The sequence below is a fragment of the Sebastes fasciatus genome, chromosome 18 (assembly GCF_043250625.1).
Source record: "Sebastes fasciatus isolate fSebFas1 chromosome 18, fSebFas1.pri, whole genome shotgun sequence".
NCBI lineage: Eukaryota > Metazoa > Chordata > Actinopteri > Perciformes > Sebastidae > Sebastes > Sebastes fasciatus.
This window is the reverse complement of record NC_133812.1, coordinates 17,311,427-17,337,678: the sequence shown is the minus strand read 5'-3', so window position 1 is coordinate 17,337,678 and position 26,252 is coordinate 17,311,427. Positions and strand designations below refer to the sequence as shown.

The 26,252-nt window shown below is 41.8% G+C and overlaps 1 protein-coding gene across 4 annotated transcripts in view; it reads left to right on the top strand.

Moving 5' to 3' along the window:
- The window catches only part of sash1a (SAM and SH3 domain containing 1a), a 187,447-nt gene that overhangs the window by 93,723 nt on the left and 67,472 nt on the right, over positions 1–26,252 (top strand). The gene's annotated exons all lie outside the window — the stretch shown is intronic.

The following is a 26,252-nucleotide window of genomic DNA, read 5'->3' as shown; positions in this document are numbered from 1 at the left end:
TTTTTAGCAGACTCAGTCTTAAAGCTAGAGTGAAGATACTGGTATCGTATGAAACTAGAAAACCTGAGGAATCCATTGGTACCAACTGTGCCGTGTTAGCTTCTCGAGAAGGAGGCCAAATAACGCTCCAAACTTGCGCTAAATTTTGGCGAGGAAAAACTGGCATGGCCATTTTCAAAGGGGTCCCTTGACCTCTGACCTCAAGATATGTGAATGAAAACTCTTGAGATGAACAAGGTGAAAACTGTATCTTATTAGATAAAATAGATGTTGACAAACTGCATCATTTGCAGTTGAAAAAAGGTAATAAATCGCAATTTATCGCAATATATCTTATCGCAAAACTCAGCGTATCGTGTGTCGTGACTTAAGTATCGTGATAAAAATGTATTGGTATTGCCTCTGGTGATTCCCACCCCTAATAATTAGATTATTACAATGCATTTTTTTTTTTACCAGCAAGTCCTTGATGACAAAGTAGGTCATTTGTCAGTGCTTTACAACAGAAGTCTCATGAACACGTTCTGATCCGACAGCCTATGGTTAAAGCAACCATGGTTAAAGTTAGAAAATGATTGCTATCATGTTGGTTTAAAGAAAACAGCGCGTACTTCTTCAGGCTTTGACTCTGAATGCAAACATAGACTGTCTAAACAACCAATGCTGTCTTTTTTTCTCTGGAGAACGGTCCCACTTTGTCACATGTGAAAAATAGGCAGGAACCTGCACCCCAGTCTTTCTGTGTAGGTGTGTGTGTGTAGGTGTGTGTAAATAAAGATGATACTCAATAATTCCATCCTGCCAGCACACGCCAGATCTCTAATATCCCACACTGCGAGCACTCATAAATCTCAAATCTCTCCCTTCTTTTTTTCCATCTTCTCCCTGCAGTCCTGTAATTTTTATATTTCAGTGTTTTGTGAGTGTAACCCCCGTGCCAGGGCTTTGTCTGTGGGCCCACGCTGGCCACAATTGGACAAGATTGGAACCTGTCGCGGTAATGGGGTCTCTGACCCAGTGGGGCTATATCACACACAGTGTGTCTGTGTGTGTGTGTGTAGGTGTGTGTAGGTGTGTAAGGGTGCATATATGCGCAAGTCTGTGCGTGTGCAGTGATGTATGAGGACACAAACTGTCCAATAGGGCCTCAAGGGCACGGCTTAGCCACCATAAACAATCCGCCGTGGTTATCAGTACGGCAGTAAATATTGATTATTTTAAAAGGCTATCGCATTACGCTCATATATGTACATTGATTACACATCCTTGAGTTGATATCCTTCGATCTAAAAAAAAAAATGCAAAACCATTAGTGGCTCATGAAACAAACAACCATTTATAAATTCGTATTTATCTCCCGAAGGCTCCTTTGAGAAAAAGCTGTTTTTTAGAGGCAGCCATTAACTGAACGACTTAATGTGAGGATCAGAGAGACACCTTTACTCACATTCATATAAATCGCTGCATTTATTATAAGTGTAATTTATTATATAACCCCCAAACCGCACATAACGAGGAAACCTCTAGTTTTCCAGGAACCTTTTTCGGAGTCATTTCCTGGTAGTTTTATCCATCAGTTGCGTTACAGTCCATTGACAGAAAACAAAACGTCAGTCCCCCCAGAATAGACCCCAACAACCATCGCGTCCACGTTCCACTGCAGCCTAAACCACCATACCTTCCTTTACCAATGTACAATCAGTGTCTGCGGAATATACGACACATCATTAACTGTGGTTTACCCTTGGTTATTTAATACACTATTTTTTCTCTCAGTCTGTGAACTCTCATCACTGGGAAGCCTTGAGGGTAGAGATAGTTCATGTATACCCGCTGCCAACTTTGCAGGAGAGTTTTACAACCAAAGTCAGCTCATTGCAAGCTGAACTCCAGCTTACCTCTTACCTATTTCTTCTCCTCATTCAGCAGTTTGAGCCTCTCTGCTTCTCCCTTATTTCCTCCAGCAGCTGCCGAGAAGTGTTGATCACTCTGACGTGAGCGCGCCTCGCTCGCCGTGGGTGTAAATAATCAGATTTGTGACAAGAAAGCAGCCAGTCAGAGGAGGTGAGAATTGAATTTTTGAACCCTCGTGTTATCGGTCTGATATGAATACTCTTCAGCGGATAAAACAGCATGCCTCCGCTGTTCTCCCGAAGAGAAACTGAATTACTAATTTGAGACAGAGGCCAGCGAAGATTAAAACAGATTCACTGACTGGCAGAGGGAGTCGCGCGGCGTGCCAAGATGCGTGCGTCCCATCTTTGCTAGATTTGGCGCTCATACTGTATGCGCAGTGACAGCAGCGTCTATTCGTCAGAATGCTGCGCTGCGTTTAACAGTGAAGGAGCAATTTTGAAGTTGGCATCCTCAGGGAATAAAAAAAAAAAAAAGATAAATCAGCATGCAGCAAATAGATTTTTGTCAAGGCAATTTTACACGCTCGCCTCAAATTGGGGAAATGTAATTGTCATCATGTCAAGTAAAGCAATAATTAAGATGTATCCCAGTGCCATTTTTAACACTGATGAGTTACACACTTGATAGACCACAACCTTATAGTTTTGAGGCTTTACCTTGTCCTGGAAATGTGGAAATGTGAGGAGAAATAGCGCAGCAAGGTGAGAAATTGAGTGATGATGTGTGGACTCAGCCTACACAGACACAATAGTTCGACATGATGAAAAGCAGTGGGATTGAAATGGAAACTGGAAAAAAAAAGACTGACCTGACTTCGACCTACTACCGCTCAGTGCACTTGTGGCAGGGTCAGGAATTCCCACTTCCTTATGTAACATAAAGGCCTGTAATAGAAAGAAAAAAAGAAAGAAACAGCTTCTCGGAGGTCGTTTGACAAAACCCTTACATTTCCGAAATCATATTTCTGGCTTTTTCTATGTTTTTAAAACACATTTCAAATGATAATTTCCATGGTTTGCCTTTACTGTTATCTATTTCCTGTCATATCTCAACCTCTAAAATAACTTGATGAAAAGATGATGTTTGATTCATCAAAATCAAGGATGAAGGTATTGAACATTTTTATAAATGAACTTCCCCGGAGCTTGACAGAGCAGGACATGGAGTGGTTTCGGCCTCGAGGCATTCTTGAATAGAAAGAGCGGCAGAGAGCTTGATCTGTCTTTATGCGCTTTTAATTACACACGGCTGGCTGGGCTTCAATCCCCAGAGAGCCGAGGTAAAGCACACGTCAGGACCAGCCACTCCAATGGCAGCTCAGTATTACCCTACCTAAACACCCTCGGGAGACGGAGGGAGGGACGGGGAGAGTGAGAGGCGGGAGGATCACTGCAGTACAGGGTTAATACAGCAGACACATTTATTGAAGAGCCACAGGCAGCTGTCGATCATCAATCAGTATTTTGACGAACGAGCAGTGAAAACAACTGTCGAGCAAGGGTACAGGTTACTAGCAAATCTCACATACCCAATGTAGAGTATTCCCGGTCCGATCGCACAAAAAGGTGCATGAATGGCACGATAATGCGCGAGGCGTTTAGCTTGCAATAACAACTCCTTTCTTGATTTAGACGTGTCATTTGTACACCATGCAGTCTGTACTGACTGCAGTGTAAACGCAGCTGTGTAAATATGCCACGCTCACAGCTAGTGACGTAGAATAAAAAGCGAGAAAGACCGCTTATGGCGGGCAGGTTGGGAGTTGGATGGGTCCAACAAACACAACTTTCAACCAGGACACCGGTGTTTTTTTCTGTAAGTTACGTTACTGAAGACTTTCAAGTTTTTTGTTACGTGTTTTCCGTAATTATGTTACATTATTTCCATACATATTTTACTAAGTTAACGTACTTATTTTAAGCACAACTATGACGTTTTTTTCCTAAACCTAACTAAGTGGTTTTGTTGCCTAAACCTAACTGTGGACGTTACTGTAGTTTTGTTGCGTGGCGTAGAAATGACTCGCGAAAAGCGACTTGCAGCCTAAAATTTGTTCTCCTGACACTCGGAATGTCCGTGTCCTTTCCCTATTCCATATAGCATTACTTCACTCTTAAATGCTTTTATGTTTTTTAACTAGGGCTGTCAATCGGTTAAAATATTTAATCGCGATTAATCACATGATGGTCCATGATTAATCTTGATTAATCGCACATTTGTATCTGTTCAAAATGCACCTTAAAGGTAGATTTGTCAAGTATTTGTATACTTATAATGATAAATATATTTATCAACATGGGAGTGGGCAAATATGCTTGCTTTATGGAAATGAATGCCATAGAACCCATTTTCATTCACATATCTTGAGGTCAGAGGTCAAGGGACCGATTTGAAAATGGCCATGACAGTTTTTTCTCGCCAAAGTTTAGTGCAAGTTTGGAGCGTTATTTAGCCTCCTTCCCGACAAGCTAGTATGACATGGTTGTACCAATGGATTCCTTATGTTTCCTAGTTTTATATGATGCCAGTATTTTCACTCTAGCTTTGAAACCGCTACAACCTAAAAATTGCAAGTTGCGTTAATGTGTTAAAGACATTAGTAATGCGTTACTATCGCGTTAACTTTGACAGCTCTATTTATAATGTATATATAATTATCTCCAAAGAAAACCCCCGTCTGAATTTTTTACTTGTTAAGTTGAAGAAGAAATTTGGACAAGTTGTATGGCTTTCCATGGAAAGTGAAATTTGTTGTCTTTTTGCACCTGTCAGTGTTAGGTCTTGGTGATCAGCTGACAGACGGACAGTCAGTGTCGTTGGGTAATGTGAGAAGACGGACACGGTGCACAGCTTTATATATCTGCTATGACTGATTGATGAACTGTGTCAGGACATGCGATAAGACTCAGTCTAGTGTGTGTTTCTGTGTTAGCTGCCAATACTCACACTATACTACCCTCTTCTCTGCAGACTGACCACGCTCATTCATCCGAACATATCGACAAACACACATAAATCCACATAGATTCGCAGCCTCTCGCTCTCTCTCACACGTCTTTCATCGACACACATTCCAGCAGTTCTGAGCACGTTGAACAGCTAGAGCCCAGGGAATGAGACTCCCTCACACAGAGACCTTTTATGTGTCAGAAACCCTTGATTCACATGACTCTCACCTCCCAGAAAGAACCGCACTTTACTGCGAAATGAATGCTGTAACCTCCAGGCAATGTCAAGGTGAAGGAAACGTGTCAGCGCCTCCTCCCCGGTGAGCCTTTCCTCGCTCCAGCTCTCTCCAGTTAATGATCCGAGCGTGGAGAGCGTTGCCTCAGCCAGGCCTGGCCAGATGAGCCCAGAGGAGGTGGTCGGAGGAAGAGGAGAGGATACAGGCTGTAATCACAGGCAATCATCAGCTCTCTCTGTGGATTTCTGCTGCTCTGGGCTGGACTGCTTGGCCCCAAACCTGTGATTTGAGCTGCTAGTAGAGTGAGACAAAAGAAAGAAGAGGAGGAGGAGGATGAGGACAATGAAGATTTATAGCATAGAGTACACACAAATGAAAGATTCTAGTGATTTACTGTCGGTGAGAGTCACCTGCTTGTGTTGGGTGAGAGCTAGAGCCAAGAGTGAATTCAGTACGTCTTGTTCTATCAAAAAAAAAAGGGTTAGTAGTCAAACAGAGATCTGACTTGAATGTTGGAAGAAAGGGAACTTGGAGGTTGAAAAGTGGATCCAAAGTTGTAAACAGACACACAGTGTGCCCATGCAAACACTCAGTTAATAGTGTGGAATTCATGGTTCATGGTTAGGCTTAAAGAGGACCTATTATGCTTATTTATAGGTGCATACTTGTATTGTGAGTTTCTACTAGAACATGTTCACATGCTTTAATGGTCAAAAAATGCTTTACTTTTCTCATACCGGCTGAGCTGCAGCACCTTTTTTCATCCTCTGTCTGAAACGCTCTGTTTCAACTCCTTAGCTACAAGGTAGCCTCTAAACGGGACCATCATTTACTAAATGAACATCATGCTGTATTGAAGAAGACTTGAAACTAGCGATTGAGACCATAAACTCATGTTTACAATGTTTACTGAGGTAATAAATCCAGTGAGAAGTAGGCTCATTTTCTCATTGACTTCTATACAATCAGATATTTGGCAATTAAAAAAAGATGATAATGATGATAATGGCGCTATATCTGAAAAGTCAGGGTATCACCAAATTTATTACAATTCATCCTGATGGCGACATGAATGTTTGTACCAAATGTTTCATAGCGATGCAGCTTGACGTGGCGGGCCAAGGCGCTGCGGCTTCCCGACCCCTCCAGGCTAAATCTAATGGAGTTCTGCTTCCTCCAAGCTCGCCTGTCCCTCTCCATCAACACACAAGCAGCCCCCACCTAGCCTGCAGCACTGATACTAATAGGGAATACAGAACGGTTGTTCATTTCATTTTTTTTACAGCCAAGCTTTCTGGTGCCACTCAAAGAAGAACAAGAGCACTTCCTCACAACCCGCCAGTCTGATCTATACTGGTCTTGATAGGCAAAAAAAAAAAATAACATCTTCTTTTATGGCTTTTTTTATCTGCATGTCGGCTCTGCCTTCAGAGCAGTAAACTTTTACATTGTGGTGTGTGTGCGTGTGTGTAGTGATACTGTGTGAGAGAAAAGCCTCGGACTGTTTGTCTCTAACCCTCAGTCCTACGTGCTCTGCGGTTGAGTCTGGTTGTCTGCTCTCTACTGTGGTCTTTCATCACGTTCACTCCCCATTCTGGCATGCCAGCCAGTACAGTATCTGTGTGTGTGTGTGTGTATGTGTGTGTGTAAGTAACACCAGATGTTTACTGCCATCTAGTGGCAGAATGCAAAAAATCCTTCCCTGGGGTCAAGGAGATCAGGCATAAAAAAATGAAATCCATGACAAACAGTTACATGTGGTGTTTTGTAAGCACTCTTCATATACAGTAGGGTGTGTTTGTGGAGGTTGGGCTCATTAATGGGAGTCTATATTAGTGTAGCAGGTCAGTTAAGTCAATGAGCAAGCGCTAATTCTTCTCCAGTCCCTCCGTGCGCCGCCACTTGTTACGCATTTGCATATAAATTGCTTTAAATGTGATGTTGCTGCTAAATTCCTTAACCGCAACTTGTTTAAAATTCATGAAATGCTTTTGAATTTTGCCAGGCACGGTTGAGCCGTCAAAAAGTCCTTTGATGCGTTTAAAAACCTCCCGGCAGGTGTGCATGTACTCGTGCATTTAGGCATTTAGAGAGAATTTTTTTTGAAATTCTCTTTTTGTCTCTGAAAAACTCTGAAGCTTCCCGTGTCCTCTATCTCTCTCTCTCTCTTTCTCTTTCTTTCTGTGTTCAGACTCTTGGCTATAGCAGATGGTGAAAGGAGGTTTGTCCCTGTGTGTACGTGTGTGTGTGTGTGTGAGCATGGCTGTGTGTATATACAGTACAGTATGTCTATTTATGTCCATTCACAGTGATCAGTATTCTGAAACAGTCTGAGGTCATTAGCTAGACTGGCTGGCCTGTCACCTTGCTCTGGGAGGGCAGGGAATATTAAGGATTTGAGTATACAGAAGTATAATGAATTTTAATACTTTTCCCCCATCTTCACTCTTCAGCTGTTTTACAGCCCAGTTAACTCGTATCTCCTGACCTTTTTCAAGATTAACAAACCCAGATAGATTTTTTTTTGGACATATCACAAACTCAGAACACATACCCACCCACACTCTCATGCTCAAACACACACACACGCACACTCTTTCTCTCTCTCTGTGGTGCTGCCCTCTGTTGCTAGTGTGGCTGATCAGACTTTAGACAAGTGTTCTTGTTTCAGTGTTAATTTGTGTCTGCTGGTTGATTGTTTGCCTCAGGAGGAACGAGGACGGTGCTCGGTGCTAAAAGCAATTCAATGGCCTATTTACATTCTGCTAATTGATTCTGAGGGGTTTGACGAGTTTTTCAGAGTGTGTGTGTGTGGGTGTGTGTGTGGGTGTGTGTGTGAGTGTGAGGGAGAGAGAGTGAGAGAAAGCGAGACGTAGAGCCAGAAGCAGACCAATAAAGCATCATTTACAAACAATATAATTTGCAGTTTCAAAGCAAAATTATGCAAAGCAACACCGCAATGATGTGATGACAGAAAACAATATTCTGAAAATGGAAATATTCATTGTGTGAAGTATCTATTTTTTCTAACACAAGAAGGGCTTCTCGCAAAATGACAATTGCTAAATAAGTCATAACACGCTTCGAATCGCTTTGTTTGTGACATCACGCTCTTGTCTTTTAATCAATTTTGAGAGAAAATCATAAACCATAATATAAAATAGAACTACACAATTAATCAAATTGTAATCGCGATCACGATTTTGGCTTCCCACAGATAAATGAAAATGATCGACTGCGATATTGATGTTTTAAAATGTGCTGCAAATCAAATCAAACGCTACCTAAAAACCAACAGCCAGCCACCAGGGGGCGATCCAGATGTTTTGGCTTTACTTTTGGGGAGCTGTCATGCCGCTCTGGGCGCACCCTAGAGAAAGCTAGTGGAAAAATAACCTTATTTTAAGTTTTATTTTAATGCAAAGATAGCAGGAATGTAGCACAACATGGGAGTGAAAGCAATGCTCTGTTTATTTACATGTGAAAGTGCAATAAAAAAATATTTTGTCCCTAAAATCATGATGAATAATCATGATCATTTTGGTCATAATTGTGCAGCTCTAATATGAAATACACATACTGCTGTTGCTTGCATGTTAACTCTCAACAGAGGTGACCTACACATTCATACTGACAATGCCTACTCAGCAACAGTATATACTGCAGTACACCAGCCTCCAGCAATAGAGAAATAAAACATAAGGCTGTAATAAACATTTTATGTGTCTGCCAGTGTATGTGTTCTTGGAGTGCATGCACTGTACATACAGTATATTGCCCACTTTTGATAATAATGTAATGTTTATATAAGTGTTGACGTGGAAATGCTGGAGGGTTTCATTAAAGGCTGGTGTAATTCTATAAAAGAGTCAAACATGATTATAAGTGACTGATCCGACCAGATGGTTTAATAGAAAGTATCCTCCTTCAGTGGCTCAGAAACGTTAAACATACTGTATTTGACATTTCATACACAGGAAATACGCTGTCAGTCCAGCCACTTGAACAAAGAATGTTGACCGCATTTTCTCAGTGTTCCCTCATCAGTATGTGTATACACGCCTGTACGCTGCCTGTTTATACATTTTGGGCGCTCTGCACATCCTTGAGAATCTCATTCGGCTATTTTATTTTGTAATTCCTCCGCTGTGTGTTTACATGAACCTTTGCTCCTATGTTTCCTTCTCTAAATGTTGTGACTGCAGGTCTAAACAGGATGCAGGTCAGCTGTGATATCAGTTTATGCAAGAGATATACAGGTGTGGCCAGAGTGTCGCTGGACTGATATCACTGTATTCATGCTGCTTGGACAAAGAGAAGCATCTTGCTACACTGCAGATGGAGCTGCAGTGAATGCTGCACAAAGCACTGTCAATAGGCTTAAACAGAATTTATGAATTTCCAGCAAAGGCTTTCGGTCTTGTTTGCAAGTCAATCAAGTAGTGTTTCCATAGCGCTGCCATTGGCAGTGATTCACGTGAAGAATAAGTGCTTGTGATGACTGGTAGTGGTTAGGTCTGAGGTTGGGTTCAGGTATGGGCAAACATAAACTGATAGGGATAGGTAGGGGATGTAGGGATGACACCACAACTGATTCTTTGGTACTAAGTCAATGCCAAAATTCGGAAAATATGACGATACTTTCTTTTCTAAAGTACCGCAGGTACCGGGGATCAGGGCTCAATACTAACGGCATCCCGGGAATGATAGAAAACGTTAACGGATTATGATGCATTATGGTGCAATCAAGCTCTATTTAGTAGAAATGAGTAATTGGGCAAAGCTAAATTATAATGTTACCATGATGTGTTCATAAGTAATCTTGTAAAAAATTTACTTTTTCGCATAAAGCAGTATGCAAACGGTAATATGTGTGTGTAATTTGAAGTACATGGGATTTATTGTTTTGTTTTTTACCGTGGTATTGAATTGGGCATCGAGCATCTTGGAATTTCACTGGTATTGGTATTGAGTTGACTACTATCGACTACGAAATTTCTGATATCGTGACATCCCTAGTACAGTGTATGATTTCACCGCTGCAATTAATGTTGTGCATTCCTTTTTATATAGACTGATATACCCACAGCAAACAGTTTTGCATTATTTAATTAATTTTGTGATGGAATAAAGGTTTGCACTGGAAGTGGCTTTGCTGCCATGGCTGGCTTGCAAAATACTAATAGGTCTAGTTCTGCAAAAAAGGCCTATATTTTTCTCATTTCCTACACTTTGTGAGCAACAATTGCAGCGAGGACAAGATTTGCCCTGGAAATGGCTTCGAAACATCACAAAATATACTGAAAACGAGGTCATTAGGACCGAGCATTTCTTCAACTTGCCTCATGCTGTCTTGCATTTGAAACTATAATAAAACACAAGCAGCCCAATCGGAGTTCTTGCGGTCTCTACATGGTATCTGTATCACTGAATTAGATGTTTTTGAGTTTCTAGGTTGTGTGTTGTGTGTCCGTGATCTGTTTCCTATTTGCCAGTGTGTCAGCGTCGGCTCACCGTCACCCCTCGGGTCTGGAAGAGCGGTGTACTCGATGTTATTTGGTTCTGTCAGCAGGACTGACTCGGTGAGCCGTGTCCTGGAGGCTGGATTTGGGATGAGGGGAAGAAGTTCCTCTGGTGCCGATCAAAGCCCATGTCTGTCCTCCTCTGCCCCTCCATTCCCTTCTCTTTCTTTCTTTCTTTCTTTCTTGTTGTTTTTCCACGTCTCTTTCCTCCTCTCCCACGACCTCAGGGAGTCCTCAGGAGGTGCAGCTTTCCAAAAATGGGATGATTTCTTCCCCCCTCTTTGGTCGCTCTCTCCCGAATTAACATTGAAAAAAAACCAAACCTCACTGCTGAGTGACTCATTCAAATAATTGTTGCTTTTAGCCATATCAAATTACTCTTTTTTGTCTTTTTTTTTTTGCTTTCCCCCAGTACAGTGTGGTATCTGGGCCACTTGTGAATTAGGGCCTTTGAGCGAAAAGGCAGAAAAAGCCAGTGACATCAGAGAGGGGAGAGAGAAAGAGAGAGGGATCCAAAAAACCTGAGCAGCCCTGTAATTTTCTGCTCCGTTTCTATGATTGCATGTATGAGCATTACAGACAAATGAGTCAATGGTAGAAATGTCCTCCGTTTTGGCAGCCGGCTGGGTCACTTTTTCACGTGTGAGTAAACATGCTTCTTATTTCGACATGTGCTTAGGTGTGTCTAGGTGGAGTTCACCTTTTAATTGAATAACATAGACCACAAAGAAGGCGCTCCATGGGTGTGTTATAGTGTGGGAAAGACAGAACAAAAGAGACGAGATACCAAAGGAAAGGGGAGGGGACCACGGAGAGGAAGGCCAGACCAAGTCCATTTTGAAACAGAAATGCGAGACTTGCTGAAACATTTTTTGGAGAGAAAAGGGGGGAAAAAGAGCAAGAGATTTGGAGCGAAGGATGAGATCCCTCCCCCCTGCCAAATCCCAGTTACTGTAGACTACCCTACAGCTAACCCTCCCTCCTCTCGCCGTCCCATGTGAGCAGCAGCCTGATGACTGGACCTCTCTGTGTCTCCACTGCTTACGCTTTTTGCTGCGCTCCGGCAGACATGCATTGTTCTCCACTGTACACTACTTGTTGCTCCCATTCTCAAAGAGTTAGTCTGTGTTAGCTCTCGCAAAAGAAAAGATTGACTGGGAAATACTTGAGGCTGCCTCGCGGTGAGTACTGACATTTTCATTTTTTGGGGGCTTTTGTCAGGAGAGAAGAATTGTACTCATTCATTTGTTTGCTCTTGTCAGAGAGTTTTGCCTACTGTGTGTGAGTTTATATGATGAGGTGATGTGTTGCGGTTGGAGATTTCTAAAATGAGATAGTGAAGTTGGCATGCTGTGAAAAGAAAAAACTTTTGTTGGAGTAATGCTCCGGTAGTGAGAGCATTTTCTAGCTCTCCCCTTGTTTCTGACTGACTAGCTTCCTTTTTTTTGCTGACTCACTCTATTAACTTAATACACATGCTGTGTGGGTGTGTGTACATGTGTTTGCCATTGTGTATAACGTCTGGAATATCTCTCTCTGCCATTACATGTCTTATCGTCTTCCGTCTTAGCGCGCATATGTGTGTCAATCAAATGTAATCATTTGCACCCAACAAATGTAAATGCTGGGAATTAAGCTGAGAGACGAGAAAGAGAGACGCTGGCGTACTGCTGCATCACTGTTTGTCATCTCTCTCTCTCTCATGTCCTTATTGATTTCCTCCTCTCCGCTCGCTGAACGAGAACAATGGCCTCACGCCTGGCCAAGACCCCGAGTAAATAAGCCAACTAAATATCAACACCACATCTCCTGCAAGATGTTGTTCATTGATTTGCTTTGTCGCCACACACACACACATATAGGGCCACACACACACACACATATAGGGACACACACACACACACGTACACAATCGAGCCCTGTCGTCTTGAGGGACTCGATTGTTTGGTGCGCATAATTGTTTGTGTGTATGTGTCTGAAGGCTTGTCTTGGACAATGAAGTCTGTCACCAGGGGGATGTGGATTTCTATCTCTCTCTCTCCTTTTCCTGTCCAAGCCCCCCCCCCCCCCCCCCCCCGCCCCCCTCCTTCACATCTGGATCTCCCCACCAGCTGACAAGGAACAAGGGAGCGGATGGAGGGAGGAAGGAGGCGTGGATGGGGGAGAAGAGAGAGGGATAGAAAATGGGAGGAAGGGGAGTTTGCTCAGGCCAGAGTTCGCTTGGTGGACTCCCAATGCAGGAAGAACGAACCTCACAATGTCATTGTTAATGCACCGATGTGTGAGAGGAAACACAAATAGTGTACACACACAGATGGGAAGCGCTCCCTCACATGCATGCAAAGACACATTTAAGTTCACATATGAGCACATAATACAGCCGTGGACATAAATGCACTAGGGCCGTCGCGATAATAACGTGTTAACACAAATTAGTTTTAATCCCACTGATTTCTTTAATGCATTATTGCAGCGGGCTTAGTATTAAAGCTAGAGTGAAGATACCGGTACCATATGAAACTGGAAAACCTAAGGAACCCATTGGTACCAACCATGTCGTACCATCTTGTCGCGAAGGAGGTTAAATAACGCTCCAAACTTGCGCTAAATTTGGGCGAGGAAAAACTGGCATGGCCATTTTCAAAGGGATGAAAATGGGCTCTTTGAGTCTCCCCTTTACAGACATGCCCACTTTATGATAATCACATGCAGTTTGGGGCAAGTCATAGTCAAGTCAGCACACTGATACACTGACAGCTGTTGTTGCCTGTTGGGCTGCAGTTTACCATGTTATGATTTCAGAATATTTTTATGCTAAATGCAGTACCTGTGAGGGTTTCTGGACAATATTTGTCATTGTTTTGTGTTGTTAATTGATTGTCAAAAATAAATATATACATACATTTGCATAAAGCAAGCATATTAGTCCACTCTCATGTTGATAAGAGTATTAAATACTTGACAAATCTGCCTTTAAGGTACATTCTGAACAGATAAAAAATCGATTGACAGCCCTAAAATGCACACATATTCAAATGCATGTGATTGCACACACTCATACAGATGCCAGAGAAGCCGGCGTTAAGCCCATTGAACTGACTCGTGCTGCTGTAGTATTCAGCTCAAAGAGGAGAGTGCTGGTGCTTCATGAAGGGCTTTGGTCGTAGCGTGTCAGGTTTTCAACTGGAGGGCTTTAGCTGTCAAAGCCAGTCCTGTTATCTGTCAGTCTCTTTACTCTCTACCTTTCCGCTCATCAGTGTCCATATAGCTGAACCCTAATGAGACTCCCTGAAGTTGAAACTATAATGAAAAGCTTCACTTTAAAGAGAATCACTTGGCATTTACTTCCCTATGCTTTTTCATTTTCTCTCCGCCAGATGAAACCGTACATGCCAGCTAGTGTGCAACTCTCTGCCAGAGCTGGGCTCGCCACTCCTGTGCCTGTTTATTCATGCCAGGGCAGGGCTAAGCGCCATGGCAACAGGTGTGTGTTGACATCATTAGCGTTAAGGCGAGGCAGCGTGGATGCACACTTTATTTAAAAGGGGCGAAAGTCTCCCTCACATCTGCTTCTGCGGTTCTCGTGCAGCACACTCGATCTGTGAGTTTAGAGGTGGCGATGATTGGGACAGTGATAAACCGCCTGCCTTCATTTCCTCCTCAGCCTCCCAGGAGTTGTTTGACGGTGCAGTTTCAGCCATATGTGCATGTGTAATTCAGCCATCTCCCTCTGTCTGTGCAGCTGGTCGGTGTCTGTCCGTGACGCTACTTTTCAGTTTATTTCTGGCTGTTACGAGCTAAGCCCGCATCTTTGGTGTGTGATTTATAGGCGAGCAGCGATGATGTTACGATGCAGGTGGCATGAGCGTGACTGAGGTCACTGCTGAATAGGTTTACAGTCTGAATAGACTCTCTTTGTGACTTTACATCAATGTTAATACTGTTAATTTTTACAGTTTTAGCTTCATAGTAAGTTTTTCTTTCAGTTTCAATATAAAATATTTCATAATAGTGATGTGGCTCGCTTTTAAAAGTCATCTTGACAGAGATTGTTATCCCATCCATGTACTGTGGTAGCCGTCTTACTGGTCTGACGTCAGCCAAGTCAGTGTGTCTTGCATTAAATCAATATGTCACTAGGCAGACCGAGCACCACGGCCAATGAGGGAGCGTCATTTGGCACAAGAAGCACTGTACTGTACAGTTATTGTGCGTGTGCTAGCCAATAAACCAGAGTAAAATGTGTTCAACAAAGCTCTAGTTTGTTTTGGTCAGAGTGATGACATTCACTCAGCTGCAGTGATGTCGACACAGTTTGCACAACAATGTAAAATAGAGAATCAGACAGAGACCATGGCTGATGAAAAAGACAAAATGAATGTATAAATGAATATAAATAAATGTGGGAAGCTTTGAACAAACCTAAAGGTTGTTCCCCTTGCAACAAACAGTTTATTCAAGTTTGTAACATGGAAATCAAATATAGAGTGCTACAGGAATGAGTCCTAAAACCCGGAAATGAGTTAGTATTTTAGCACTTCCGGTTCCTTCGTCTGGAAATCAATGGTTTTTTTTAATGGGTTTTTAGTTAGATGCCTTGAATAAGGTCTGGGGTTTTGTTCTACGATATAAAATATGTCAGTAAGTAACCTACTAGTGAATTTTGAACCCTTTAATTCACTTCGGTTGTTCATTTATACCCTAACGTTAACTTTTTACTTCTGCCGATTGCATTCGCACTTCAAAAGTCAGAAAACTGCTGTTCATTTGTGAAGATTATCTCACTGATTAAAACGTTTAAGTATCATAAACGTTTGCCACAGAGCTTATTTTCTGCAATAATCCAAAACCCAATGGAAAAATCCCGTTGGCTTTTTGTCAAGGGAACCAGGGCGATGCTAACTTCGTGGTTGGCCTATAAAAACACATCATCCTTGGAGCACTCTATATCAACACACATATTAACTTGAAGTGAAAATCAGTAAATAGAAAACAGGTTTGGAAAATCAGTGTATTTCACTGACAGTCAGCCATATTGATGATGAGTTAAAGCTACACTGCAGCCATCTGGGGTATTTATTCTATAAGGTCTTTATATGTGTTATAGGAGAACCGAGGTTCTCTCGGCTTTGTGAGCTGGACTGAATACATTATGTGAGGACTCCAGATGGGATTTTACTGATCCTCCTCTCTTTCTCTTCGCTTTCTCCCTACTCTCATTCATCCAGCTTCTTTTATTTTAGGACAAATGAGTCTTCAGAGCAGCACCTTAAGCTTATCCGCCTCTCGTTTTTGATCCCCGACCTGCACTTTTTTATGTTTCTGCTCTTATCTCGGCACACATGCGCGCTGCCTCACACACACACACACACACACACACATTTCCTTTGCCTTGAATCAGAGATTTGTCAAAGTCAGTTCACACCCTGCAAGACGGATAGCAGCACCTGAGGTCTGGTCAGTTTCATCATACGTGTAGAAATTAAAACTCACACATCAAATCAGCTTTTGAACGTTTAAAAGACTCGTGGGGTCTTTGTGGTCCGGTTTCATGTTCATGCAGTATCATTATTCTTTCTTGTTCCTACCATGAACAGCTTCATGAGATTTGTCTGCCTCATGGCTCTTCATCGCTACAGTTGGTTCCAATTACAGAGAGGCATTCCCTTGTTCGACATAGCGGAGACATATTTGCTTCGCATGTAGGGATCCAAGATATTTCATATGTCGTGGCAGCCTCATGGACACAAACATATAGCTTCACTCGAAAGCGTGGGTTGAAGGCAACTGTTCAAGTAATCTGCTCCTTAACTGCATGCAAATTTGACCACAATGTCAGTCTTTAGAATCAAGTCAAGTCGGGCAAATACCAAACAAACCATGGCAGTTGTTTTTTATGTAGTGCTGCTGCAGGCAAGCAAATTATTCGTGAAAAATTTCCTCTTGAATTAGGTTTTACGAGAGAGCAGAGAATGGTGGTTCTGCAGTGCTATGTGTGGATTGCGGGGGCGTGCCAGTGGCACCCAAAATATCATTGTCATTGCGAAGGATCAGCAGTTTGCTCAAAACCTATTCAGTCGAATGCTTTTGACGGGTTTGCAGTTCTGCCACAATAGTTAATTCTGCAGAATCTAAAGTACTGTAGAGGATGTGCATGTTTTTTTCAACATTAAATCACTCTCATCTAGTCTACACAAGTAATGTATCTCTTTATTTTTCCATTTTCATCCCCCCCATTTCATTTTTTAATTAATGATTTCCAGAAAAGTGTGATTAAAAACTAACAAAATGAGTTACTGAAGCTTTTGTTTTATAGGATTAAAGGAGTGTTGTCTCAGGCCATGCCCATCAAGGTGTGTGTTTGTGTGTTTATGTGTTTGTGTGTATGCGGTAGGTGCATGCAGACATGAATACAGGTGTGGCGTCTTGCATGCCTAATTCTTTGCAAATACTGAAGATTATCATTCACTACCCCTCTCCATTGTCACTTTTTTTTCTCCTGTCATTACTAGCTCACACTACATTGTAATTCTCTGCTGTTGGGTTGTTATAAAAGCTGGCTTTAAAAGCTCATTAAATCTATTTTGAAACAAGTCAAAGGCCAGATATTGTATGAATCCCGAGTTTTTGAGTGTGTCACAGGTTACACATCATATTGAGATGAGAGGATTACAGCTATTATTGATGAAGAAAGAACATTCCCTGATTATAGCCCGACTGTGCGTGTGGATGCAAAGAGCTCTGATTACTGCTGGCACTGCCGCCCCACTTCCCAGGATACCAAGCATTGACTGGCACAGCGGGGGGGGACAGGAAAGGCTGTAGGCATACACGCTTCGTACGTACAGCGCCGACACGCAGGCACACATCAGACACAGTGATTAGCACTTTGTCGGTTAATCTCAGGCTTTTCTGTCAGCCCAGAAATTTTTAATTTAACAATTCTTTTATGGAGGTCTGTATTGAATACACATAACACAGGCAGATTTTGTGGAACAGAGCCAAACATAAAACCTGTATGTTTATGGATGATTACCTTTTGGTGAATAGCACGTCACTCTATATACTCAGTAAAACACTAATAAAGTTTGATGATCTCGCTTAACACCGGGCGACCACACACACTCACACATGCTTTTTCCTGTTTGCGTTGCTCATGGCAACGACTTGGCGAGGATCCGCGGTGATGTCAGCAGTGATGTACGAGTGTTGGGAGCGCGAGGGGATGACCTCAGCAGAGGGGACGTCCCAGAGGACTCATATCAGCTGCAGCCGGCGCTCGCCGTCAGGATTTTCTCACACTCAGTATCTGTACTAACAGCTAAAGCTGCCCTGACCCTCCCCCTCACAAACCCCAACTTCTGATCCTTCACAGGCGTCGCAAATAACAAGCACGCAGCATGGCAACGACCTCTAACATTTACCGCCCCACACCCCATAAATAGTCGAATACAACAACAACAAAAAAGGGCTGAGAATATTTCAAGGATGATTCTGGAAGAAATTAAAGGTGAACTGTGGAGCTTCTGGTCATTAGGGGGTGCCCTAAAGCACTGTTTTTGATGAGTGGGTCCTTCTCTCGTGCTTTACCTGCAGACGAAGGGTGACTCACTACCCTTCTGACAGAGACAGTAATGTAAATGAGTGGTGAGATCATAGACTGTATATAAGAAGTGGACGTAGTCACCATGACATCACCCATTGGTTTGTGGACGTGGTTGTTTTGAAGCAGTCAGCAATCAGACTTCTTTTTGCAACCAGAGGAGTCGCCCCCTGCTGGATGTTAGAAAGAATGCAAGTTTAAGGCACTTCAGCATTGGCTTCACTTTTGAGTCCCCCGAGGTTGCCCACTGGGTGAGATGTCGATGGGAATAGAATGAACAAAGTTATTGATCATTCTATTGCCAAGATTTATCTTGTGAATTTACTGGGCAATAGCTTCGATTCAAGCATGTAACTAAGCCTGTCTCCATGGTGACTTTTATTTATTTATTTATTTATTGTTTTTTACACATTTTGATATTAAAATATTCATCAGATATGCTACTAAGGCCAACTCATTTCCTACATTTAATGTTTGTAGGACATTCAGCAATATATATATAATATATATATATATATATTCTGAGGAGTTTGTCAGGACTTTGTGATGCATTCAGTGCATTTCGGTTACACAAACTGAGTGTAAACAATGTAAGCATTCATTCAGTGCGCGTACCTTCCTGTTATGAAACGAGCTGAAGTGGTCAGTTTTGCATGCTGTAATTTGAATAGGGTGTAGTTATAGTATTTCCTGTACGTAAGGCCAGTGGTTATGCTCATCAGCCAGTTTGAGGTTTTTGGCCTCTGGCACACACGTGTCCTGTGGCTTTTTTTTCAGCGGGCAACATAGGCAGCTCTGATCGTGTTATGGTCTGTTGTTGGCATCGATGTATTTCGCTGATATTCAAGCCAATTAGATCCAGCTCATCCCTTTTTCCCTCAGAACGGTGGCCTCCGTCCAGGCTGGCAGAGCGGCTGTCCAGCCTTTGCCTCTGATTCAAGCAACAGTCGATGTATATATAAATGACTGGTCGCCTCTTCCGAGGACAGCTGTGCTACCAGCCGTGGATGGGAATATAATCATATAGGAGCACCGACCACATCCATGGATACAGATTAGGAATGTGTGTTCAAGGCACAGGCGAGTGCATGTGTGCTCTTATGTGCATGTGTGTTTAAGTCGTGAACTCTTATGAGGTGTAAGGGATCAAGAGCCAGTAATGAATTATTTTTTCTTCTCTCTGAATTCGCTCTGTATTCACCTCTCACTGGAAGGTGGGTGTTTAATGGCTGTTGTAAAAGTAAAGGTTGGTAAACACATAAAAAGTGAAAACAGAGTGTGTGTTCTGACTGTGGGAGAGGAGGGAGGGAGAGATTATAGTGCAGCTTTCTGGTAGCTTACCAGCATGGAACGGTGTAGTCTGTGTTTACACCAAAATTAATTACCTTTTCAATATAGTTTTCAAATTTATCATAAAAATATTATTCATTCATCCAGTCCAAAAGCCTTTGTCAGACCAAGTAGATTATTTTTGTGCATTTTTTTAAGGAAAAACAGGAAGTTTTTCTGTGCAGCTCAGTCGGCAAAGGATGACACGGACATTACTGACTTCATGGCAGGGGTTCATTTCTCTCTTTGGACACCCATACCAAAAAATGGATATTGTCTTTGTGGCAAGATCTAGTGAGGTCTTATGTATTATTGCTGCTTTGCCCCAGGGGGAGCTGTTGCTCCAGCTGTGGACGGTAAATCCCCCTGTCCTGTCCTGCCCTGTCCTGCCCCCAAACATCCTCTTGTAACCTCCCTTTGTCCTCTCTACCTGTCTCTCAATCTGTGTTCTCCTTCCTGCTCATATCTTTCAGTCTCATTATGTTATGGGGAGACATCCCAGGTGAATAGGTAAAAAAATAATATTACAAGTTTTCTGAAATGTTATGTTTAAATATGCAAATGAGGCATTATCTTATGAGATGAAATGTGCTAATTTTCATACATTTCCATAACAGAAATCTGAACATTGAATAAAGCCAGGTTCAAAATTCTTGTTTCATTGTTGACACATTCGAGTCAAAGGTTTTTACAGAGGGAATTTTGGCTATCTCTTTTTATCACTCCATAAATCAGAAAATACTGTCAACAGCCATAAAAAAAATCTATTTTTGCCATGTTTTTAGGAATAAAATGTATATATAAATCAGTCTATGAATGACATATGAATAAACCCCTCTGTATTAACCTTCAGAATATAGATATGAATGAAACTGGAAAGTTTGGAGAGTTCTTGCTCAGAGTGAGAAAAACCTAATTTTAATAAAACAGCCTTTAAAGATATGTATTATAATAGATATCACTATGAAACTTCCCCAGTTGATTACTTACATTAAGACAATTATTTTTTGTATTTACAAGTTTTCTGAAACATTATGCATAAATATGCAAATGAGTCATTATCTAATGCTAACTTTTGGTGAATTTAGACAAAGTGTTGTAAAATAAACACCTAAATGTGTATTTTGGATGTTTTCTTTCCACTAATCTGAAAAAAGACATGTTATGGAAGCAAAATAGCAATAGCAATAGCAATCAAATATAGATTATTAAACGTTTTTCCTATATTTTATCCACTGACAATGGCCGTAGTTTACCCACCTTTCATTCTGCCATGATGTCATACCTAAAAACCCAGGCCTCAGCAGTAAACACGTTCCCACCACATGTCCTGCTGTCTGATGCCAGTCGTTTGTGTGCATAAACAGACTGAATCAGAAGTCTGGTTGAGGTTATGACTGAGCTAAACCCTGGAACTACACAGTGTCTGTCTGAGCTGGGCTCACTTTATTCCAGCCACAGTTGAATTTCAGTGTGACTCAAAGTGAAGATGCATCGCTGTGCCTCTGCTCTTTCCCCGGCTTTATCCCTGTAGGTCTTGTTGAGCTTCAGTGTACGGTGAGTAAATCCTTTGCTAGCATTGATATTCATGTCAGGGATAGTGTCAAAGTAAAACATATGAGGTGTTTGTGTGTGTACCTGCAGGGTGGTTGTCTGAGGATCAGAGGTTTGAAAAAGCAGCCTCTGTATGCTTTAATCATATTTCATAGTAGCTTGTCTACATCCTTTTGGTGCATTTGTATAGTGTAGATTTGTTTTCATACCAATACATGTGGCTTGATTGATGGCTTTTGATTATGCCTTTTATGGAAACACTACCTAAAACTTGCTTATTCTACATGAAAATTGATTTATATTAACTCAAATGTATTGAATGGGCCAATATGCAAGCTGTTTAGTGTGTCGGTTGTTATGGTTACACCATCCTACATTTCCTTAGCTCCACATCCCTAGCTCCCTCCGCCCAACAGACTCTGGGAGCAGAGCCAGAGAAGTATGATTCCCTCACACACCCTTTGGAAATACCCCTGCCCAGCTCAGAGTGTATGATATAGAGAGCTTTACATTGTTATGCTCAGATCTCAGGTCTGTGCTTTATAAGCCATATGTGCTCATATTTTTTTCCTGCTCTGAGATCATCATGACCAGATGATCTCGCAGCTGTCCCTCAATATATTCCAGACTTTGACATGGAGCGATGGAAAAAGTGTGTATGGAGAAAAGAGGAGAGAGAAAGTAATTGGGGTGTCCTCTAAAAAACAGCCCATGTAATTGCAATAACCCAGTTTCAATCTTTGCTCTGGAGCCTTGTTGCATGCAGTCCTTCTTGTTCTATCTCTATTTTTTACTGTCTGTCTGTCTCTACTGTCAATTATAATGTTATTGACCAAATGTACAATGAAGTTTAGCATGGCCGGTCACGATTATTTTCAGTACTTTTCATGTATTATGAAGTAGATCCATACCTGCATTCATGCTGATGTTGTATGTAGAGATAGTGCAGGACAAGAATAACGATAATCAGAGAGAAGGAAGGTAAATACTACATTGGTCTGGGCCAAATGCCAGCTCTGCCCCACAGGATATGGATATCTTTTCAGCCAGCATGGGCTCAGCACCAAGCCCTGCAGCGGTACACTCCTCCTGTGAGTGTGTATATGTGTGTGTCCTCCAGGGACCCCTAGCTTGTCTCCATCCATCTGACCATCCCTTCCCTGCTCGATCATTTTCTCTATCTGTATTTTGCTCATGTTTTGCTGCCTGTCCGATTGGTACAACAAGGTCTCAAGATGTCCCCCAAACATTCAGCCAGTTTATAACAGTTATATTATATGTATAGGAAGCTTATATAGTTTCATAATAGGTAATCAATGTAATTTATTAGGCAAAACAACATTTTATGGTTGCAACTTCTCAAATTTGAGGCCTTTTCTAGGTTGATTATTGGGGTTTTGGGGTTTTACAATGCTGTGGTAGCTACCTGTCAATCACAAGGTAGTCAAGGCCTAAAGCATCCCCTGCTTTAACATCTATCTGACTCTAAATGGGACCATAATTTACTAAATGAACATCATGCTGTATTGAAGAAGACTTGATACTAGTGATTGAGACCATAAACTCATGTTTACAATGTTTACTGAGGTAATAAATCAAGTGAGAAGTAGGCTCATTTTCTCATAGACTTCTATCCAATTGGACTTTTTCTAGCAACCAGATCAGTCGCCCCCTGCTGGCTTTTAGAAAGAATGCAGGTTTAAGCTACTTCAGCACTGGCTTCACTACAACTGAAGTGGTGACACGTGCAGTCTGTATTCAAACACAGCATCTCCTTTTTAGGAATGTGTCCTTACCTCAGGCAGAGCCATCTGTATCCAAACACAATTTTACTCAGCCTGCATATAATCTCAGTGGGCCCATTAACCTTTACGCTGCTTCTGGTCCCGCTGAGTCGTCTTGGCTCCAGAGAAGCTCCACTCTTCCAGAAGGGTGAGGGGGCAGTGGAGCAGAGTCATTACTGGTGCATTGGCTGGCCTCTAACCCAGACTGGAAGGACAATCATTAAACACACAAAGCTAATGACCGCCGACTGCTCCGTTTGTTTTTTTCTATCAGCCTGGGTGTCTGTTTGTCGTTGTTGTGTGTGTTGGCGTGTTGGCGCAGGTTACATACTGATAAGATCAATGGGGACACGGATAACAGAGCGACACAGAGATTGAGTTAGTGAGAGTGAGTCAGGAAGGTGTGTTAATTGGTTCTGAGTGACCATCTGGACCAGAGATTTCAGACAGGACTCCCCACCAGCCTGTAATGAGGTCTCGTCAGGCCCGAGCAACCATCGCCACGGCTTATGCCAAGCATCGGGGGCGCCATGGTAACCTCTAAGCCCTTTTTTACCACCTCAAAGGTTATGAGTCAGCCAATTACAGCACAGAAACTCACAAGTCATCCCAGATAGATAAGTGCCTAGTGATGATTTTGATTTTAATGGTCAGGGTTATAACTAAGATTGGGTTTTAAAGATAACCTTTTATGCTTTTGTGCTTTTTCCCTTTCCTTTAGTGTGTTATATAGTTTTTTGTACATGTATAAGGTCTGTAAAGTTACAAAGCCCAAAGTCCACGCGAAAGGGAGTTACTCTCCACCACAGAAACACTGCTCCTAAACTGCCTGAAATGCCTTGCTTGAAGTCCTGCTTTTTCTTCCGTAACATGGTGATGTCACCATGTAACACATTTGCATAATACCTGCTTAGCCGCTAGTTTGAAATTTCAAAAGAGCTTTTTTTTTAAACATTAAACCACAGTGCTTTTATTGGTGCCTGAAATGGGTCCTTAGAGTCTAGAACCGAGAGTTGGCATTTCAATTTGTGATGTTTACTTATGCTTTGATCCGATAGTTCCAGATTTAAATCAACATTTTGTCAATTGCAGCCTATTTTAAGGTCTTGCAGCTGCTTGTCTCTAAATATTTTGGAAGTTTGGCTCCTTCGAAAAAGTTTATTTTTAACGCGGTATTGCTCTAGTATCTGTACCAAAAGATAGGTATCTCATCAGTGCTACCATTTGAAATGATTCCCTGGTCTATTTCTAACTTTAGTTTGATGATAATTTGTTGAATTTGGTTGAATACATTAGGAAAAAAGACAGTAAGTCAAATGCACCTTTAAGTATTGCTATGTATAATCACCTTTAAGTATTGCTTTATTGTTTTCAAGCTAAAGACCCAAAGACTTTTGACCTCAGCAGATTTAAAAACATATGAGCATCAATTTTATTTGTTTCAATCCACAATATCCTCAAGTTTGACTTCATCCGTCTCCATGTGAACCTGTTTAAGCAGTTAGGAAAAATATACAAGTTGTGTTTTGTTTTGTGTCTCTGTGGCCGGACGTTGCCACTGGGCTCATATTTTGCCGGTGTAAGCAGGATCCTCTGGGCTAAAATGGGGGAAAATTCCTGTGAAAGTGGAGGGCTCCAGTCAGTGGTTGAGCTGAGTTTGCACTATGTTTGTGTGTTGTGTGGTTTGAGTTTCGTGTAGACAGACAGAGACGGGTTGAGACTGTGCTACATATGCACCCACATACACACACAGAGCAGCCAGAGAGTGAGTTTGGTGGAATGAGACACTGGCGTATAGCGGCTGATTGGTCGTCTGGCCTGCCGGTCATCTGTGCTGCTGACTAACTTTCGTTAACTGTGTTGCTCAAATATTTTTAAATGTGAACCTAATACATGCATTAAAGCTGCAGTGGGTAGAATTACAATATGCTGAAAAAGATTATTATGGAATTTTTGCCCAGTGATGCCAAAAACATTCTGCCTACTGCAGATTTAAGCTGGTGGTTATGGAAAATATTATCATTCAACAATGAAATTTAAAATTGAAACTTGAATTAGGAAGGAGATGTGATACTAAAACCCAAATGTCTTAAGATGAGACACCGATTACTAAAATTGCCAAACATGTACAAACTAGTTGCCTCACTGTGATGTCAGAAAGCAATACAACTGGTTGGGGCAAAGAGAAAGCACAAGTAAAAGTGAGAAATGATATGGGAAGGAAATGTGGAAGGGGCTGAATGTGCTGTGGTCAAGGTTAGACTCTGGACCGAACTGGCTAATGATGTCAGTAGGGACGGGTTGATCTTGTATAATGCACTCTGCCCAAGCCACATACAGTACGTGCTTTAAGACCGCAGTCAAATCCGGAGTACAGAGCCAGTTACACAGCACAAGTCAACAATTTAGTCTGAGGTACCCGAAGAACAGAGACATCAACACCACATATTTAAAACAAATTCAAAATACTTACTTTACTTGAGCTAACTAAAGGAATTTTCTGCCTCAATTGTTTAGATTCTTTGTCGTTGTCAGCAGGATATCTGAAAATGGATTTCCAAACAGTTCAGAGGACAGATCGGCTCTGCGCCAAGGAATGTGTAGCTCAAACAATGAAATAAACTGAAGTTGTGTTCTAGATGTCAGTGGAGTGTTTACAGACTGAATAACTCAGTTTGGGTTGAAAATGTATGTGATAAGAGCATCTTAGGTTATATCATGGATGTTTGTAGTCATCATTTGGAGAGGTTGCGTTTGTGAAAGAGCTCCGGTCAATTTTCTCTTTTTGGCTCTCTGAAATTGAATTATAGTATGAGGAAACTATTTAACTCTGGTACTGGCCCAATACTCACCAATAACCTCAACAACAGTCCCAACAGCACGGAGCATTGGGTTGAATAATATGTTAGTGTTACTGTAAATCCCTCTGCGTTGAGGTTTTGATATCCATCCACTGTTGTGAGTCAGAAGAATATATATTTTTTTTTTCGCGTGTCAGCATGTATTTTAACATGGCCGTTTATTTGCCTATAATGTGCAAAGTATGTGTGACAGATCATGTGTCGCGGGTTGTGTGTGTGAGATATATGATGACCGCGTGCATACTGACAGTAATTACAGAAGGCCGCACCACAGAGCGGCCCGGGGCTGGCCGAGGAACAAGTTATTATAACATCTAATACATAACCAAATGTCGGCCGTGTCGGCAGCCTTTTCGCTGCGAGCGATGTGATATAAATCTACAGGGAAGGTGAAGCTGTAAAATGCTCATAATACATGGCTCACTCTTGGTATGAAAAGATTATAAATGTGGGCTTGAGGTATTTTTACATTTGATTTGCAGTTGTAGTTTGTTATTC